Here is a 22,548-nt window from a genome sequence, read left to right on the forward strand (position 1 = left end):
ATTGACATATGAGGACGAGTCAGACGATGATGAGTTTATTTTACAGTTATTGTGAAATCGTCCTCCACTCTATGCAGCCCAAGAGGGTGGTCCGAGCACTAGTGTAAATCCTTCAGCTCCGACACAGGTCAATGTGACCACATGTCCAGTGCAGGTTAATCCTAGCCCGACACAGAGCCCAATGCAGACCAGTCTTAATGCACCTACTACTCCAGTAGTCCAAATCAGGTGACACAGCCGAATGTCCAGAGAATTTACCCTGATGTGCCCATTGTGGAAACTGCCACAAACCTAATAGTGCCAACAGGACAGGCTTTCCCGAGACCGATGTTGGTTCAGACAGATCCTACTCCACTTTTCCTGCCTCAAGTGCTGTCACAGACAATTCCGAAGTACACTTTGCTTAAAGGGACACAGTCAGATATGTCTGTACTGATAAACCAGAATGCAGGAATTACACTCCCACAGAACCCGAATGTCAGACCAAGCCCAGATGCTGTGTCTGTACCTGTTACTATTGCCCCAATTGTACCCTTATTTGCACAGGAGAATCACAGAGCAGGTGGACAGGGAGTCCTATGTCAGAATCCAATAAGGGGAGGACTTAATGATAATATTCGAGTAGTCTCTCCTGTGCGACAGACCTTTGATGGATCAAGATCTCTGTTAGACCTTAGCCCATTCGGACTTCCTTTGGATACTGTCATAGGGTCGAATGTTTGTCAGAGCCTGAAATTATTGACACCACAGACCCCAAATACAATAGTACAACAGGCACTACCCACCCAGGCTAGCAACATATTGTTGCAGGGTTTGACTGCCCAGCAACTGACTGAATGGGTAGACAAGCTGAATACCCCACAGAGTGCTCCTAAGGGAGAGGAATACTTGAATTACACCACAAGACTAGGGATGGAAGCGGAACAGCTCATTGAAGGAACTACAGGTATGAACAGGTTAGAGTCCTACATAGAAGCAGGGTTGAGATATCTGTGCCCAAAAATTACGCGGGAAGTGAGCAATGTGCATCAAAAGCTAGCGGACCTGGCAGAGAAGTACGGCATAGAAATAGAGAAAACAAAACATTTGAAAAGGAGTTACAGGTTAGATTTTGAGACCAAAGATTTTGAACACAATAGATCTGCCGGAATGAAGGCACACCTTAGGGGACTACTTCAAAGTGCCCAGACCTGGTGAGCAATAGATAGATGGGAAGGCAAATGGGTAAAGAAGAGAGATAAAAGGAAGAGGGATTCTGCTGCGTTTAAGGCAAATGTACAGCAAAGTCAGGATCCTGTGAAAATGTTACCAATGAGATTCCGGAAGGGAATTTTGTCATGTTCCTTGGAGCAGAAGTGACATTCTGTCCTTTACAAATGACAATCCTAGATTGAGAGAGAAGCCAGTAGAATGGTATCAGCAGACAGACAGGTTAGTGAAACTTGCAAAATGCCTTTGGGATGACTTGAACACTCTATCAGAGATAGTAGTTCCAGCTGATCTATGGATGGAGTGTAAGAGGAGTATAGATTGGCCGACAAAAGAACCAGAGAGCGATCAGGTTACAGGTGCACCGTCTCCTGAGGTAATGAAATATTACTACAAGATGATTGAGTTCCTGAAGACGAGAATTTCACCCAAAAACATTGACTGGCAGAGAATAGACAGGACAGCTCAGGAAGCAAAGAAGTCAATACATGCATATTATGAGAGATTGTTGCAGGCGTATAAGCATTACAGTGGTACAGAGACAATTGAGCCGAAAGACAAAGTTCATTTTGTGTTCAGATTTGTGGAAGGACTGAGACCTGAAATTAGCCAGATGATTAAGAGTAATTTGATTTGCTGGCAAGCAAAGGCGTTTGATGAGGTGTTGCAGTTCGCAAAGTACTGTAGTGACGAGATTGAGTTGAAGCAGAGAAAGCTGAAAGAAAAGGTGATGGCGATGCAGATTAAAGCTGCACAAACAGGGATGCAGGGAAATTTTCCACAACAGCAGCAGGGAAATGTGGTATTTCAAAATCAGATGGGAGGTAGAAGTTGCAAAGGTAATGTAAACCGTGGTCCAGACTTGGGCACTCTAGTGGTTCAAAATGATGTGCAAGGAATAAAAAAAATGTTGCTTTGTAACGCAACGATCGGACATTGGAAGTGGGAGAGTCCGATGTTGGTGCAGGAAGGTGCCATTCAGCAAACAAGTGACATCAACTCATTCCAAAATGTAAGAGGACTGAGAATGAGAAGTCATAATCCAAATTTTCAGAATAATGTGAATCAAATGCAAGGTTTTAAAACCATGCAAAAGGTGCAAATACCATGTGTACAGATGACACAGTAGCAGCCAATGCAACAGCAGGTTCAAATGGTACCTAGACATTGTCTTGAAGTAACTGATTTGTGCACAAAATTCAAATACCTCAGGCCCCAATGGAGCAGCAGCAGGTGATGCTTCCTCAACAGGTCACAGGTCAGAGGTCCAATAAAAGTAATAACACAGTAAATCAATTCCCATTACACAGTGAGATTGGAATAAACGAAGAATGGGTGAGCGAGAGTTCGGATGAAGAAGAATGTGTGCTTGCAGCTTCCTAAGAAATAGATCAGAAAGTTCCCTATGTGAAAGGAAAACTCACAGGTCACAGAGTTTCATTCTTGGCTGATACAGGAGCTACACTCTCTACAGTGAGAAGTGCAGAAGTTCAGAATTTGCCCCTTTCAGGAAAGACAGCCCAGATTGTAGGAGTAGCGAATCAGTATTTGACCAACCCAATTACAGAACCAGTTCAGGTTAAAAGTGGCAACTTTCAAGGACTGCACAAATTTGTAGTCTGTGATACAAGTCTAGTATCCCTACTGGGAAGAGACTTGCTGTATAAAACAAGGAGCTCAATTACTTGTTCAAATGATGGAATCGAGATTCAGATGAATAGTGATGATGAAGATGACACAACTCCAGAGAAAGAATGTGAGACCACGAATGAGGAATACCCCTGATTGATTTCTTTCCAGTGTTCACAGTGAAAGAGCTTCCTCCTGATTTACAGGGAACAGTTAAAGAGAAAGTGTGGGATCTGACAGGAAAAGCAATAGGTCTGATAAAGGGAGTTGAGCCAGTGAAGGTTCCTGTAAAGCTGAATGCAATTTTTCCTCAGATTCCCCAGTACGACATGCCACAGGATGTCCTTATAAAGGTTGCCCAAATAATTGCAGAATTTGTAAACTAAGGGGTTTTGAAAGAAGTGTGGAGCAGATCATGTAATTCACTGATATTGGGATTGAAAAAGCCCTGTGGGAAAGCTCGAATTGTCCAGGATTTGAGAAAAATAAATTACATTGTGATCAAATGCTGCCCTGTGGTACCAAATACAGCTGTGATAATGTTTCAGATTCCATGTGATGCTGAATGTTTCACTGTCATAGACTTGTCACAAGCCTTCTTTTCTGTGCTTCTTCATGAGGATAGTCAATTTCTCTTTTGTTTCACATTTTTAGACTGAGTTTACTGTTGGTGTCTAATTCTTCAAGGGTTTTCAGAGTCACCTTCCATATAAATTAGATCTTGAAAAATAATTTGGAGTTGTTAGAATTGCCTTTCCAGTCGACCCTGGTACAGTACATTGATGACATTGATTGCATCTAGAACAAGAGATGAGTACAAATAGGACACGATTGCCTTACTGAACCATTTGGGAAAGAATGGTCACAAAGTGTCTCCACTGAAATTGCATACTATCAGAAAGAAGTAAAATGCTTAGGTCACCAGATTCAGAAGGGATCAAGGAAAATATCCAGTGAAAGGGTCACAACCATATTGCAGATGAGTCCCCTAACTACACAGAGAGATGTGAGGATGTTTTTAGGGATGGTAGGCTATTGTCATCAATGGATTCCACATTTTTCAGTAATTTCCAAGCCTTTACAGAAGCTGACCCATAAAGAGGTCACCGATCCCCTAGTGTTAGAACAGGCTTGCATGAAAGTGTTTTCTGAATTGAGAGAGAGTCTGTGCAAAGCTCCGGCTTTGGGTATGCCTGACTACACAAAGTCTTTCACATTGTTTTGTCATGAGCGTGATGATTGTTCTTTGTCTGTCTTGACACAGGTCCTTGGCGGTGTAAAGCCCCAGTAGCATATTTTTCAGATACTTTGGACCCAGTTGCAGCAGCCTTACCAGGTTGTCTGCGTGCAGTTGCAGCGGTAGGACGGTGCCTCACACAGGGTGAAGGCATTGTGATGGGACACCTGTTAACTATCATGGTCCCTCATTCTATTGAAATACTACTTACAAAGACCAAGACCCAGTACCTAACAGGTGCAAGATATGAGATGAGTATTCTAGGGTCACCAAATGTATCTTTGAAAAGAGGTACAGTGCTTAACCCAGCAACTTTACTCCCAAATGAAAAAGTTGAAATTGAAAAGGTGGAAGACATTTAGCATGATTGTCTTGAAGTAACTGATTTGTGCACAAAACCAAGACCTGACAATAGAGATACCCGATTGGAAGAAAATGAACAAATTATCTTTGTTGATGGTTCTTGTCTAAGAGACAGTACAGGAACACTGAGAGCAGGATATGCCATGTGCACAATTTCTGGTATCCTGGAAGCATCTCGAGGAGTATACTCTGCACAAGTAGCGGAACTGGTAGCCCTTACTAGAGTGTGGCAAGTTTCTGCTCAGCTTAAAGTTACCATCTATATGGATGTCCAGTATGGATTTGGAATAGTCCATGACTTTGGCCAATTGTGGTTACAAAGAGGTTTCATGACCTCTTCTGGCTCACCAGTGAAAAATGATGAGCGAATTAAAGAATGATTATATGCTATCCAAAGGCCCAAAGAGATTGCTGTGGTGAAATGCAGTGCACATCTGAAATCGCAAGATTTGGTATCAATGGGAAATGGATATGCGTATCAAGTCGCAAGGTTTTGCGCATTGAACTGTATATTGTTCAAAGATAAGTGGGAATTGTTACCTGAAGAAGATGAAACATGTTCAAGTTTTGCATTGCATGTAATGGATACACTGGAAGAATTGAAAACACTGCAGAATAATGTTGACAGGGAGGAAAAACGTTCATGGGGCAAAATTGAGTGTGTACAGCGACAAGATGAATTGTGGGTTTCAGAAGAGGGTCAACTGGTTTTGCCTAATAGTCTGTTGTCTCAAATGGCTAGGTATTATCATGGTCAAGCATATGTTGGGAGGGATGTCATTATTTGCCTGTTTAAGCATAATTGTTTTAACCCAAGGTTTAGATAAGTTGCTGAAGCAGTTTGCCATTGTTGCATCATTTGCCAGCAAATGAATGCGGGAAAGGGGACAGTGGTTAATTTGAGCCACATTAGAAGAACAGGAGGTCCATTCAGCAGGATGCAAATGGATTTTATTGAGATGTCAGTGTGTGGAGGTTTGAGATATGTATTGGTGATTATTTGCATCTTTAGTCACTGGATTGAAGCATACCCTACACGATGAAATGACAGCCTCACAGTAGCAAAAGTATTGCTTAGGGAACTGATACCACGTTTTGGATTTCCGATCTCTTGAGAATCAGATAGGGGAAGTCACTTCAACAATGAAGTAATTAAGGGCCAGATGTAGGAAACAAAAATTTAGCGACTCGCAATTTGCGAGTAGGTGCGACTCGCAAATTGCGAGTCGCTAATGGAAAAGCAGGTACAATGTAAGTGTTCAAATAGAGACTCGCATCCAGAGTCGCAACTCAGAGAGCGAGTCCGCTGTTTGCGAGGTCGCTTTTTGCGACCGTGCAAAAAACGAACTCGCAATTTGCGAGTGGGTGTCGCAAATTGCGAGTTGCATGTAAATTGCTTATAGGTGCTGCAGAACACTCCAGAAACCACTCCAGAACACTCTGGAAACACTTCCTGGCACATGATGATGACATCACAGCCAGGAAGTTTACAAATACACCTGGGAGGAGGGAGGACCACACCCTTTTTAACTGCTGAACTGCACACAGGAGAAACAGCAGCTGCAATGGAAGGAACTCCTAGAAAAAGAAAACTTAAATTCTCAGAGAAGGAGCTGGAGGTGCTGACAGATGAATGCTGTCAGCACTATGATGAATTATTTGGAAAGGCATCCCTCAATGTGCCAGAAGCCACCAAAAGACAACTGTGGCAGGAGATCCAGGAAAAAATCAACTCCCTGGGGGTGAGCCACAGGAGTGTTGAAGAAATTAAAAAACGGTGATATGACCTCCGCTCCCGGACCAAGGAGAGGGTGGCTGAAAGGCTCCGGGAGATGAGAGGCACAGGAGGGGGACCATCTTCAGTACCACCACCCACACCCCTGGAAGAAAGGGTGGAGGAGACCCTGGAGCAGGAGCCAGTGTCAGGATTTGGAGACCTGGACACCTCAGAGCCCACCACATCAACCGGTGAGTACCATGTGACATGCCTGTACCCCTATCAATGCCATACCCCCACCCACCATGTACACAGGGGCATGCTCAACCAAGATAGCTCCATTTCAGGGTAGCAAACACCAGAATGATGCATTATGGGAAATGTAGTCAAGTAGGCCGTTCATAGGCAATTGTTTATTAGGAAGTGTGCAACAGATAGTAGACACTGACAGTCTGTTCCCCATGTCCCACAGGTCTCCCTCAAGACACCACCACAACCCACAGAAGCCAGCCCCATGAGGACAGCTCAGGAGCCGCCAGCACTCCCACCTGCACGGCCAACACCATCCCTGTTATGTCCACACCTGCTGCAACTGTGTTCCAGGAGGCTGCGCCAGCAACAGGCAGGAGTGATACAGTTGAGCACACAGGGCAGCCACCGCTGCACAGGCGACGCAGGTACAGGAGATCAGGGCTGCAGGCTGCGTCCGGCCGTCAACCTACCAGCAACAGTGAGGCACAGCTGCTGCGTGGTCAGCGCCTGCAAAACAACATATTAGGGCGGATTAGTGGTGTGCGGCACCGCTTTGTCAGAAATAAAGAGGCCAGCATGCAGCATCTGAATTCCAGAATTGACATTATTGCCACAAACACTGGGGACCTAGCCCTGTCCATGAGGGATCTGGCGGCAGGACTACTGGCACAGGCCGAGGGTGGGCGGCGCAGGGACCGTCAGCTCCTACAAAGACTAGATAGGATGGCCGTATCAATCGGCAGACTGGCTGTGAACACCACTGGCCTGTCGAGGAGGACAGTTGGCCTCCAGGTCGAAATGGGCCATTTTTCTGGAGATGTGGCTAGGGGCCTGGGCCGTATCACACACGTGATAGACTTAATGGAGGCACGGCATCTGTCCAGGGGCACAGGGGAAACACCCTAGGACAGCGAGGAGGGCTCTACAGTGAGCAGTGTCTATGCCACTGACACTAGGGTGCTCCGGAGTACCAGTACCAGGCAGAGCACTGCAGAAGCACCAGGGACCAGCCAGGCTGGCAGGGGCCACCAAAGGACATAGACATTACCCTGTCCCTGTTGATGTGGCACATGACATCAATGTGCCCCATGCATGGTTTGCATTTAGATGACCATGAACAGTTATTATTTGTAAATAGTTGTATTTCTGCACAAATTAAATAGTTTTTTGGTTCCACTTAACAAATGGAGTTTTTGGTCAATAGGTGAGTATGGTTGGAGTTGACACGTACCTTCCAAAGTATTGGCTTGCGATGTGTTCCCGTCTCAGTCTGCCTTGATTAGCTATACTTCGATCCCCATGATGGCGATGTGGTTGCTCTTGCTCTTCATCCTCAGGATCTGGGTCTGCAGGGGTGAGAGGTAGCCCACGTCGGGTGGCTATATTGTGAAGGATGGCGCATGCGACCACAATTTTGAATGCTGTAATGGGGGTATACTGGAGGGCACCTCCACTGCGGTGGAGGCATCTGAATCTTGCTTTCAGTAATCCAAAGGTGCGTTCGATAAGGTTCCTGGTCCTCTTATGTGCATTGTTGTATCGCCTCTCACATTCATTGCTGGGTGTTAAAAACTGAGTCATAATCCATGGCCGTAGAGCATATGCACTGTCACCTGTTGGCCACAAACATTACACTGTTAGAAAGTCCTGGATGGTGTGCACAGTGACCTGTCTGTATGTCTGCAAGGTGTATGCAGCTCTACCTAGGAGGTATCCGTCTCCAAACTCCCCACGTTCCAGGCGTTGGTGTATCCGACTGTGCCTAAAAATGTAGGAGTCATGGGTACTGCCTGGAAACTTAGCTACAATGTCAGTGATGACATAATGGGCGTCACAAACAACCTGTATATTCAGTGAGTGGGTACACTTTCTGTTGCGGAAAAGATGTTCCAGGTTTGCAGGGGGGCATATTTGAATATGTGTCCCATCTACACATCCTATGACATGGGGAAAGTTGGCAATCCGGTAAAAGTCCAGCTTGGTGCTGTTTATTTCTGCCTCATTCCTTGGTAGGTATATGAAGTGAGACATGTGTGTGACTAAGGCATCTAGGAAGACCCTGAGGAACCTTGACACTGCACTTTGAGATACCCCACCTGCCACAGCAATGACCCCCTGATAGCTCCCTGAGGCCAAGAGGTGCAGTGAGCATAGCACTTGCACATGCGTAGGGATGGCGCAGCCGGGCAGAGTCTGGTGTTCTAGCTGTGGTTTTAGTAAATCAATTAATTCTAGTATGGCTGCGCTGCTAAGGCGGTATTTGTCATAGATCTCTTCCTAAGTTTGTTGAAAAAGAGTCTGCCTTGTTCTATATATCTTCTCCTGTCTGTGGCCCCTCCTCCTTCTCTGCTGGGCGGCGTGGACTCTCCTCCTCACTGCTATCAGGTATATCTCTGCCATTTTGAGTAATCCAGATGCCTTCTGGGTCTCCTTTTATACTTTGGTTATGGTTACCACCTGCTCTGAGTTAGTGGTAAATTGCAAGTGCAAACTCGGCTTTTTGCGAGTAGTCGCAATTTGCGAGTTGCAATTGCATAAGGTTTGCGACTCGCAAATAGCGACTTGCTATTTGCGGGTCGCAAAATGGGGTCGCACATTTTGCGAGTCGCTAACGGCTCGCATCGCTTTTTGCAAGTCGGAAATGGGGTTTTTGCATCCCATTTCCGATTTTGCACAGTCGCAAATAGCGATTCGGGCCATTTGCGACTCGCAAAACTTTGCTGCATCTGGCCCTAAGTTACTGTGTGCAGCATTGAACATTGACCAGAAGTTGCATTGTAGTTACCGCCCTGAAGCATCATGACTAGTGGAACATTGAACAGATGAATGGTACTTTAAAATTAAGAGTGGCGAAGATGTGTGCGTCTGCAAATCTGAAATGGCCTGAAGCACTGCCTTTAACTCTGATAACAATGAGAAACACACCCAACAGGAAGAAAGGATTGTCACCGCACAAGATCCTCATGGGCAGAGCAATAAGGTTGCTAGCGGTTCCTGCACATGCGCTTGTAAGCATTACAGATGATATAGTGTTGGACTACTGCAAAGATTTGGCTGATGTGGTTCACACTTTCTCTCAGCAGGTGGAAGCCACCACACTACCACCCATCTATGACCCAGGGCACAACTTGAGAGCCGGTGACTGGGTTGTGTTCTGGAAACATGTGCGGAAGATGTGTTTGGAGCCTCGTTGGAAAGGCCCGTTCCAGGTAGTTCTGGTTACTACCACAGCTGTGAAGTGCGCTGGAGTTCCAATCTTGATCCATGCCAGCCACATGAAAAAGGTGGCATGTCCTTTGGACATTGAAGATGAGTTGTTGAGAGTACCAACAACTACAACAAGACAAGCCTCAGAACCGGAAGGAGAAGAAAGACAAGCAGAGACTGGATCGAGCAAGTTGAGGACGGTTCAGTCACTCCTGTGAGAGATGAAGGAGAAGACCTACAGGAGGGTGATAGTGAGCCAATCTCAATTGAGAAAGTAGGAGAGCCCAGTCAGAGGAGGGCTTTCCCAGAAGCAGACGAATTTGAGAGACAAACAGAGCAATTGCCAGACCCTGAAGGGGAAGGAGTTGAGGCGAATCAAAGACAATGTGATCTGACTCCTCCCGAACCAGTTCCAGGTCCTTCAAGAGAAAATCCTGCAAAGCAAGAAGAAGTTTCAAGTTCAACACTGAAAAGAACATTGACCAAAGGTCCCCTAAAAGGAGATAAGTGACCGGAATCACAAGCAAAGAGAAAAGAAGCAGTTGTTGTGACAACAATTGAAGAAGAAGTAGATACAATAAGGAGAGAAGATTTAAGTGAAAGAGAATTGAATGGAGATCGAAAGTTGAAAAGAAAGAGAGCAGCAAGTCGAAGGTACGCAGGTCCTGAATGGGCTTATGCAACAACAATTGAATGGCAAAAAGAGTTTTTGTCTTTTTGTTTTGATCGAGACATTCCAGGTCAATATTTTGGCACTTGAAGAAAATCGATGAACTGAACTGTTGAGACAAGTTTGAGAAAGTGCAAAGAGGAAAGAGACTGTTGAAAGTAACCATAAAAGACTTTGATAACCTGATTTTGACAAAATAACCTGATTTGACCAGCTGCTAAGCAGATTTTTGGCAAAGGATCCTGGAAGTGAGACTGAGAGGTGTAAATAATTGCTGAAAGAAGATTTTTATTTTTGATTTTGCTGCATAGTTTCTAAATTTTCTCTTCTGCTTTCTTATTCTTTACAGATCATGAGTAACATTAGCCAGCAGGGTAGGAAGAACAAGGGCTGTAAATACATGAGTATTGGTTTGGCAATGCGTGATATTGTGTGTGATATTGATTGTGGGTATGACAGTTCGTGACAAGAGTAGAGCCAACCATACTTCAGCTTTAGAGACTACTACTGCATTAACAGCAATAGAGAAATTTAGGTTAGATGAGAAATATCTGCATGTAGATAACGCCCAGGGGGTGGTTTCAGGCTATCACCCTCCATCACCCAGGCTAGCCTAAATCCAGTGGCAGAGTGAGCACGGGACCCACATCTGGGCATCCCCATCTCACTTAGGGCAACTTTAACAACACAAAAGGATGATGAGACATGGGTTCCTTGCTTACTGTGCCACTAGATTCAAGCTAGCCTGGCTGATGAAGGGTGATACCCTGAAGCTGGTCCCAGGATGCTTGTCTCGAGTCCAGGGAGAACTTGGCCTGGCAGTTCGGGCTGGACTGTTCACCTGGGGAACAGGGTCAAGAATAATTTGCATATGGCTGGGTCCAAACCGGGGGGCATGGTGAGCAAAAGAATGATGGCTTAAACCCAGATCTGTGACTGGGGGTGAGTGGTTGAAAAGATTCGGCACTCCGTCCATAATTCTTTTGTGTTGCTGACATTCCCACATACACACACAAACAGTTGAGAACACTGTCCTTAACACATTAAAGTAAGCTTCTGCATGTGACATGGATCTTCATTAGCTCTACAAAACGTACATAGCAGAGTCAAGAATGGTAACTGCACCTCACCGCCTTCAGTTTTCCTGACCACATATTCTATCCTACTGAAAATATATCACCTAGCAGCATTAGAGTATTAATATCGGGTGTATGAAGAAAAGACACCATGAACATACAGGTGTCAACTCTCTAAACTCTTATGAGTCAGATATGGATTTCCACACACATATATGGAATACAGTGAATAGCAATTTAGCATCTAGGGTACCTCTAAGATAAACAGAATATTTAAAAACTCCTTACATGTGGAGCGAATTGGGAGAACCACTACAAATCATGCCTTAATGTGCTAAACCAGATTTCCTCACAGTAGTCTCTAATTATTATTTAAAAACAAAAAAATTTATGAGTCTCACTCGAGTACTGTTAGAGTATTTTTTTAAAGTTCGTAATTTTGGGTGACAAATAATAATGAATATTAATAATTATTTAATATGTATACAATTTAAATAGGTGTATTATGAGGTTCAGAAGTGTGATTGTTGATGTAATTAAGGTATGCCATATTTTGATGAAAAGTCCATGTTGGAGAAAAATGGATGCTGATGCTGTCTCTGTTTTTTAATCCTTCATTCACCCTCTCCCATTAGGTTTTCCTGTGCATCTTCTCTCCACACAGGCTCCATGAAAGCAAAAACAAATGATGTAAGGTTTTTCAGTCATGAATATAAAGACATATTAATGAACCTTATAGTGTACTAGATTGATCACAACAGTCAAGGTTTTTCTGCTGTGTTTCTGTAGTCTAGCCAAGTCTTGCACATTCATAAATTGACTTTGTTAAATGTTGCATTTTGTGTTCTAAACATCTCAAGATTACAGTGACACGGAAAAGCAGGATGTTTCCTTAAAAAGGGAATAGTGCTAATGTATACAACTACTGGCAATTAATTACCTTGATTCACCAAAGAGCTGAAGAGCTGCCGCATGGGATGATACTTAATCAGTACTTTTAGCTAACTTTTTTATGCATGATTTGTGTAAAAGAATGCCTTGGTTTTGAGGATAAGCCAGAAGATTTTTGAGCTTTTCTAGATGCTATTAGAGAATCTGTCTGATTATTTCTTGATTTTGCTGCTCATTTCCCCCTTTAAATAATTCCTGATTTGTGATTATTATGCATTACGTTTGCACTTTGAGCTTTCAAGGCAATTATTTCTATACCTCTTGATTTTGTGATGTTTGTAATAAAACCCTTTACCTTTTTCATGATCTCAGTTATTGAGATTTCACAGTTACTTATTTTTGATACTCTGCTAAACTGATGTTTCAAACATTTATTTCTTGTTGGAGAACTGCATGAGGTACAATTTAGGGGTTTCTAAATATTGTGGTGTCCTACTAAACTTTTGGTGCATTGTTTTACTCCCACGGTACTGAAAGTCTAGGTACAAGCATTAGCGTCAAAACAGCCTAAAGGCTCCAGGATAAGAATAAGATAGTAGCTCTAATGCATCAATTACGCGTGCCTCTGTATTCGTGTGTTATTTATCACATCCAAATAAATACTAATACCCTGGGGATTGTTATTTATCTAATGCAGTAAATAACATCAAGTATGAGTTTGCACATTTAAATGGGGAATAACTTAAAGACTTTGGTCCAGGTACCTACCGGATATTTTTCATAGCAATTTATCAGGGAGACAAATCGAAATTACGAGTTTGTCAATATAATTTTACAAACAATGTTTTGCACAGGTGTAGAAATTTTGTGAGGCACTCAATCAACGAACAAGTGGCGACATAGAAAAATGTGAAAGAATAGGTGAAACCACCCAAAGTTGAATATTTGGATCACTCTTAGATGATGCGTTAAGGCATTTACATCAATTAAAATGTACAAGAACATTCAAAACATTAGTGGTAGTCATATGGTTCATCCAAATTCCTTTTAATGATTTCAAAGAGACAACTGACACGTGTCTCTCCCCTTATAAAGTGGCATAGTGAGCAAGGGACCCACGTCTGGGCATATCCTTCCCACTTAGGGTGAACATAGCAACACAACAAGATAATGGATGGAGTGCTGAAGCTATTCAAACTCTCACCCCAGTCACAGATCTGGGTTAAATCCATCGTTATTTTGCTCACCATGCCATCCCAGTGACTGGGGGGTGAGTGTTTGAAAAGTTACAGCACTCCGTCCATCATCCTTTTGTGTTGTTTTCAACATCATCAGGCTCAGAAAATATGAAAACGAATACACAATTCGAAACAGCCACAGAACTACACGACTACGCCAGTGAAAGACAATATGAAACCATATAACTGCCCTGCAAGGATAATGGAGAAACCACTTTTCTGTCCCAATCCTATACATATTCCTACTTTCTTGAGTGGCAGAAACTCCATATGTCAGAGATGATATTTGTCTATTTGTTAACCTTTTTATTTACAAAGAACACGAATAATTACTATCCGGAAACCTCTATCATACAAACAAAAACAGTAGCATAATTTCCGAGCAATAAAAACATACACTATGTATCCATAAAGGTTACTATTTAACTGTAGTTTTTTTTACATTTCACAAAATTGGAAATAATGGCAAATTAACAACATGTGTCGGATTTGAAAATGCATTAAAACAGAAGCCCTTTCATTGGCCAGGAATGCTTTCCTCAGTCCAAAGTTCATATCTTGAATGGGCAAGGGGTATGAATGTGAGGGGTAATTTTATGGCTCCACTGTGCTTTGGGGTAAATTTATGGTAAGGCCAATCTTAAGCATTGGCTTCTTTAATGTCACTCATATGCAGCAATACAGTAATGCTAAAAACTCTAGAACAAACAAAGTTAACAAAGATACATTCTAGAATTAGATATTGAGTGTCCATCATCATTCAACCATTACTGCTTTCAAGATGCTCTCTAACAAGATAAGTATTGCCATTCGAGGACTTTTAACTTTGATGAGAGGGTTAGTCAATGGCCTAGGATGGGACATCTGATTATTGTTTTATGGGATAATCTAATTTATTTATATTTATCTGAACTACATTATTGTAAATGTGTATCACATTGCTCCTTCTAGGGGGATAAGGAGATCATTTAAGAAACCCTATAGACCACCATGAAAATTGTTGTCCAAAATATATCCTATTTCAACCACACTTTGGGTCAGAATATAGTAATAAAGACTGCTAAGATCTTCTGCATTTAAGCTAAGATTGTTTTTGAGACAGGGACATCAAAACATATTTTACGTATGATTCTATAAAAATATTCCCGCTTCTGAAAAAAAACAGATGCATAGATTTGGTTCTTGCTTATAAGGGCGGAGTAGGAGGGCATACACCAAACAAGTACCTCTTTATAACAGGTTCCTTTATATATATTAAACTTGGACAACATGATGTCTATAATGCAAAAAAGATCTTGCTATTATTTTGTTTGCCTTTGCAATTAAGTATATTAAATGTCATTTTGGAACGAGGACCAATTTTGTGCCTTCAGATGGTCTTTAGCCTGCTACAAAGTTGTGAATGGAAATGTTTAGCATATACTGTGATTAAAACCTGTCTGCACTGACGAACTCCAATGGTAATTTACATAGAATATTTTGGATACTAATTTTATATCTTCGTTTTTTTGTGACTTTCTTTGGTGAATAGCGGAGCAAAAATGAAGTATTGTTCAATGAAGCTATACAATATTACTGGAGTGTATTGGCAGTGTCTCTTTCCACACAGTTATGGATCACACATGTGTATGGTTACACACAGAGTTAGAGAACCGTTCATGCATATGATAAATATTTACAAGTGAACAACCTGAGAATCACTGATATACATGTCTACTTTTATTTACATAGCAAACACTGACATTTACATACTGACATTTATGTGCTAATTTCGCAGTTTCGCTGATGCTCGAGCATTTTTTTTAAACGATTCTGCATTTCATGGTGGCTCGGTGGCCAGCAACCACCACGAAATACTGAACTGGTCACAAAATTTCAGATTTCAGGGTTTATTCCTGGAACTTTTTTGTCTGACTTGTGGAATACAGAAGGGAAAGTTCGCAAACCATATGCTGCTCTGTTCGCCTATTTTGATCTTGATGCAGACTATTATGTATGTGTGGGGCAGGGTGGGCCCGGGACGTTCATTTGTTACAGAGATGGGTAGAAAGTAGGATAGGTATCTTGATTTTCAAACTGTTTCTAGTTAGGTTACTTTGACAATTAATCCATCGGTTGACACTAGGCCCTTTAACACTCCAGAGAATAACCAGTTGAAAGGAGAAACATTTCTATATATATGACTGGAAGAGGATGGGGTGCCATCTGAGTAAAACTATACATGGTTTTACGTATATTCCACACAGGATGAGGAAGAGGGCTAGCTTTGGGGGATTCTGTAAGAGAGAGGACAGATCACATAGCATTACTTTTGGCAGCAGCCAGATAGGATTGATTGAATCTGTTTTAGATAGTGATCCACAACCTTAGCTACTGCTTTGAAGTGGAGGAGCAAAATGTCCACGTTGCCTAAGTCGGCTGAGAAATCTGGAAGAATCATAATTTTTAGGTAGCCAAAGACCACTGATTCTAGTATGTTACCCCAGGCACTATTCTTAGTTTGGGCGGAAGCCATATTGGTTAATGAAACGCCATTTTTCGAGATCCCGTTTGAAATTAAAGATGTTTTTATTCAATTTTAAATTATCATAGAGATGCAGGTGGATGTTTATTTTTGGGTCAGTGAGGTCCCTTGTTACCTTATTGATGAAGATGTGATAAGCCATAGCAGTTTGGGTCAAACAGCTTCTTGAAGGGGAGGTAATATTGTTGGAGACAAGTATGGCTTTCTGAATTTCTGGACTTTTTCTATGAAGAAGGTGCATAGGGTATTGCACAGTTCATACCACACAATACCACCAACATATCAAGCTTTCTAATTATAAGACTATTGCTGGCCTGATTAGGGTGTCAGTTTTCTCCTATTGCGGAGTACACAAATAATTCTCTGTAAGTTACTGTGATTTTCTGTTATTTACTCTTAAAGTACTCCTGAATTTCAGAAGTAAATAACATCTAATGAAGGTAGAAAATATTGGGAATCAAGCCCTTATTCAAAATTCCAAATCAATGCTTCTTCTGAGAAAACAATTAGGTCCTGGTGACCAAGCCTCCAAACTAGTCCAACTCCATCCTGAAATGCACTAGTGACTGTCATACCCAGCCTTTTAACCCTGCTGTTTATCTATGATACAACCCTTGAGGGGCAAGTTGCCCTGCAGGCTTTCCACCAGCCACATTTATCAGTGATAGCACAACATTCGTTCCCCATTGCAACATGCTTAGGCAGCGAGTGGCACTACTCTCAAACTGCTTATTCTACTAAAGATTTATTAATTGGCTTGCCACAATCTTTGAAGTTTCTCTCTCCTCCACCTGCCCAGCTGTCAGGCAGGTGAATCAATTACTTGGACCATGTCTCAGTTGTAAACCTACTGTTACTAATGTGAAGAGCAGGGCTGGGTAGTCTTAAGCACAAGCCTCACTGAAGGCCCATTCTTATAATAATAGTAATAGTAGTAATAATGATAGTAACGATAATAGTAATAACAACAGTGATGTGTATAAGATCCATGACATTTCAACACAGCCAAAGATTCCCTCAGAATGGTATGCGAGGGGAGGAATGCCTTCACTGAGGGACACTGGGGGGCTGATCTGTAAGTAAGAACAGTGTATGTCAATGCCACATAGACCCTGAAATCAGAAGTTGCAGGTCACCTCTGAATTATGTCACATATTTTCCATGCATTCTGTTCGACCAATTTTATACAGGGACAAGCTGGGGGTTACAGAAATCCCTTGCACAGTGTAGTAGAAGGATCACCATACTCACATTTTACTACTTCATCCATAAATACTTACAAGACAGGGTTGAGGAACGTTTAGACGCCAGGAGCAGCCCATGTTTCCATCTTTACTGTATTAGGTGTGAACCGATAATGTAGGTTTTTTATATTATCTTCAGAATAATTAATCAAAACCACATTAAACGCGATTTACTCACAAACTGTACAGACACAGCATAAAACCATTTGTGCAGCTTACCTGAATTCTTCTTGGAATTGTTAGAGCTATTACAAGTGCATTCAAAAGCACTTGCCACCTAAAGGCTTGTAAAGCTCGATCCCATAGAGTCCATATGTCGAGTGCATTTGACCGTATTTTGTAGTGTTTGAAAGCCAGACGCCGAGTTTCAATAGCAGTATTGTTTCTTCATTTACATGTGTTAGTTTTCCTTTATGGTGTTAGGGCCTCATCATAATGCTCTATCATCATAAAGACATAGTTCAGGACTTGTTGCTAAGATACGAGGCTAGTCTCTTCATTTCTTTGAAATAACACACCTGTTAGATCCTCCTCAGTAATGCTCTCTCGATGGCCTTTTTCCTCCTGATATTGCCATTAGAGTATTCTTTACATTTCTACGAGTCTACAATTAACCATGCACATTGACTGGGAACATTTCTCCAATCTTCAGACATTGCTGCAAAGTTTGCGTGTGCCAAAGAATAAACTCTAACCAATACCACAGCGCCCTAGCCAGTGTAGTAGGTTGGTCCTTACATTCGCATTTACACCCACTTTAGAAGTGGCGCCTTTACTCATTTTTTGGCATAAGGAGAAGATTCTGTCCACCTGGTATTTCAAGAGATGCTGGGGCATATTTATATTCCGTTTGCGCCGAATTTGCGTCGTTTTTTTCGACGCAAATTCGACGCAAAACTAACTCAAAAAGTATAAATATGGGCCGCTGTGTAGTACCTCCGCCTGCAACAGCCCCAGGACCGTATATCTTGAGCTGCTGGTGGAATGCGTGCTGTGTTTAGTTCTATCCATTCTTGGTTCCATTATCACCAGCACTTTTATGTGTATAGCTGCAGACAATATCAGTAACAGATTCTCCAGGAAAAACCTAGAGTAACTTGTGAAAAGGCCTGGAAATATGGGATAACATATGGAAAGTGGTGCTGAAACAGGTATTCTCCATGCCATAGTGTCAAGACCTGCAGATGGAAGTGGAGCATGAACTTTATTCATGTGAGAGAACCCAGGAATGGTCAGCCAGGAAAATGGTCACCACTCTCTGCTTCCCCATTTGTCATTCTATAACTCATAATCACATTCCAGAGCTTGGCTGCAATGTGATGATGATGCATACAATGTAATACAACAAATCTCCCCCTTAACCAAAAAAATGCAAACAAGACTAAACTAATTCATAGCATACCTACAATAAATAGTATAGTAAAGAAAAACGTTGGCAATGTTACCCCATACAATATCATGTTAATCAATTACAACTTACAATTCTAAATTAAAATTCATAACTTTACAATATATTAGGAACCACCATAAGGATAGGGTTGGAGCCCGAACCATAATGTGGGTGTGGGTGTGGGTGTGGAGGGGGCTGCTATTTTACTGTGTTATCAACAGGTTGTAGCACTGAGTCGTGGCAATCTTGGTCGAGTACCCCTCCCCCTCCCCAACCCCCGCGATCGAGAAGACTTTTTACTAGTTGCCAAATCACTGATTGCATTGCTTGCCTGTCATCCATTAAAGGTGCGGCCTGGGTTCTGGGTTTGTTGTGGATTATTTCTGATGTTTTTTTGGTTGGTTCTTTTCTTTCATGCCTTGGCCTCGCTGCTGCTGCTGCACCACCTCCCTGACACACAGACCCCGAAAGGGGCCTCACACCACAAATGCTGCACATAGCCACACGTGAATATAACATAATAACGTGGAATGGGAGGGGCATGGGTACCTGTAGCAAACGTTGCAGGATACATTCTTATTGGAAACAACATAAAATTAAGTTTGCCCGCCTTCAGGAGACACATTTAACGGCGGGGAACTCCCTAAATTATAAAAGCGCTGGCGGGGCTTACTACTGGGCACCACTTACTCTGCCTATGCTGGGGGGTCTTTCTATGGGTGCCCCCCGGGTCCTGTTTGTTCCTGAGCATACCTACGTTGACCCAGAGGCCAATGTTATTATGGAAGGCATACTCGATGATGAACCTCTCACCTTAGCAGCGCTATAGGCTCCTAATGTAGGCTAGGCCCTCTTTTTAGCCTCTCTGTCACTGGGTCTTCTCCGCTCAGCACAGTCCCCAATGCTATGCTGTGGAGACTTTAATTATGTTCCAGTTCTAGGGCTGGACAGATCCGCTTCTCCTGTACATAACACCACCAAACAGCTACAGCAGCAGGTTCTCAATTGGGCATTACATGTTTGGTACACATTACATTCACACCAGCGAGAATACTCCCATTTCTAGGTCATACATGCTCTCCACACAAGGATTGATCTGGTATACAGCAGTTGAGCATTAGTGAACAAATGCAAGCAAGCAGAGTATCTGGGTAGAACTCTATTTGACCATTGCCCCTTGATGGTGACTTTCCAATGGAGGAGGCCGTGCCGGTGATTCCCACATGGAGCCTAAAACCACAGGCATTGGCAGACATGTTGTTCCAGACACACATAGGGGAACAAATTGACAACTATTTCACAAAGAATGAGGACTCTGCTATTGGCGGAATGGTTGAATGGAACACATTCAAAGTAGTGGCGAGTGGTGTGTGTATGACCGCACATTTTGGTATAAAACAGGACCTTCAGACAGAGATGTTGGCTCTAGAGGGTAGATTGAGGATGGTGGGGAGAGACTCGCATCCACTCCAGTTACATATCAAGAACTGGAGAATGTTAGGTCTTAATGTAGGGAAGTGTCCAGATGTCTAGCCACCTTTGATTTCAAAGAATATACCGAGTGACAACATGACTTGGGAGGCAAGGCCAGTGGCCTCTTGGCTTGGTTGCTGAAGTCTGAACATCCATGTACCCCTATCGGAGCCACCTGGCTGAATGCAGGCCTCATACTGAACTCTCAGTTCGCTATTAACAAAAGTTCGAAGCTTATTACAGAGTGTCATACCGAGACCTGCCAGGCGTTAGCCAAGAGGCAGTCCTCACCCTTCTGTGATCTCTTTAGACACCCCTTCTCAATCTACTGCTGATGCATGATTTAGACGTCCCCCTGACTATTGAGGAGATCTCATTGGCTACTAAGCCAATGACCAGAGGCAAGACGCTAGGTGCCAATGGCCTACCTATAGAGTTATACACCACATACCAAGTCCCTTTTAGCCAAACAGTTTGGAATTATAAGAAAGGGCCAAAGAGCAAGGTAGACTCTTGGATAGCATGTGGGTAGCCCTGATTATGATGCCTCCAAAACCCAAATAGGATCCACTTAAAGTTGCCTCCTATCACCCACTCTTTTTAATCAAATTTGACTACAGTCTGTTGGGTAAAGGCCTAGCAAATAGGCTGACCCAGATGGCAAACACAGTGATTCACCCAGACCAGAACAGGCTTATCCTGGGCAGAAACACTTTCCTGAATATCAGCAGTTATTTAGTATTAGGGATTGGGCCCTCCGAAAAGACACTCAATGTTGGGTAGCCTCATTAGACATTGACAAGGAATTTGATACCTGGGATGGGCCTACCTACAGGGCGGTTGCAAAAGCTGGGACTCGGCCTGTGTTTTCGCAGGTGGATACAGATTGTTTAAGATTTCCCCATGGCCCTGGTATTTCAGACAGTTTTCCCATCAAACATGGTTCCAGACAGAGTTGCCTCCTGTCTCCCCTATTGTTTGCCCTGGACATGGAACTGCTAGCTTGCCTGCTGTGGGGACGAGCATTTGCATGTGGTGTTGGGTTGCAGACCATCATGATATATGCCCTTATTACGACTTTGGCAGTCTTACATGAAGACCGCCGTGGTGGTGGTCGCCAAAAGACTGCCAGTGTTGGCGGTATCCCGACCGCCGTAATACAAGTCACAGACTGAAGGTCGCCAGAAAACAGACACAAATTCGACACCGCCAGGCCGGCCGAGGATGGGAGAGAGGCGGTCCCACCACCAGCACCACCACGCTGACAACATACCACCCTCCATATTACAACCCACAAATCAGTACAGCGGTCCTTCAATGGCAGTAAACCATTGGCAGTGGGATACACATACACACACCACACACACCTGCTCAATGCACTATAGAACACTCCCCACACAACCCACAATCCTTTGCGACAAAAGCCACAGACAAACACACAGAAGAGCACGAAGAAAGAATAGAAACAGCACCATCACATCATAGGCACATATACACTGCACAGCCACCAAACACCACACAGCTGCACCAATAACACTAGCCACATATCACAAATACACACATACACCACAACCTAACTGCACTCACAGCCAAACACTCCTACGTTACCAACCACCCTACACTGCACCATACACACACACAACACACCCCAACACCCACAACATGTCACACTCAAAGCTCCCAAGTTTCACTGACAATTAGTTGAGGGTCATGGTTGATTAAATCGTCAGGGTAGAGCCACAACTGTTTGCAGTCCAGGTACAGCAGACATCGATGGCCAGGAAAACTGAGTTTTGGTAGAGGATCGTTGACAGGGTCAACTCAGAGGGCACCCATCCACACATAAGGGAGGACATCAGGAACAGGTGGAACGACCTACGGGGGAAGGTGCGTTCCATGACATCGAGACACCAAATTTCCATGCTACAGACTGGCGGTGGGCCCCCACCTCCTCCACCAGAGTTAACATTGTGGGAGGAGAAGGTCTTGGACATCATGCATCCTGAGGGCCTGACTAGATTCATTGGAGGGCTTGACTCTGGTAAGTCAACAACACTCCTCAGGCACCAACCACTCCTGCCCAACATGGTCCCCACCATCTATCACACTCCAAACCACCCCATCTCATACGTCTGTACTCCCCGAATCACCCCACGCCTCTCCCCTGAATGCCACACCACCCTACTGCCACTATCCCCACACAGTCCCTCCCTAATTCACAGAGGCCAATCACAATGCCAAGCACCACAACTCCCACAATGCATCATTCCCTACACATCAAAAGATCACAGTCCCACTTCACAGTGGAACACCTGCACAGAAAACAATAACACATGCCACACCAACTGGATGCATCAATTGCGTCCCAACACATGGCAATGACAGCAATGCTACCCCCAATCCACAAGCCACAATGGCACATTCCAAC

The sequence above is a fragment of the Pleurodeles waltl genome, chromosome 8 (genome assembly GCF_031143425.1).
Source record: "Pleurodeles waltl isolate 20211129_DDA chromosome 8, aPleWal1.hap1.20221129, whole genome shotgun sequence".
NCBI lineage: Eukaryota > Metazoa > Chordata > Amphibia > Caudata > Salamandridae > Pleurodeles > Pleurodeles waltl.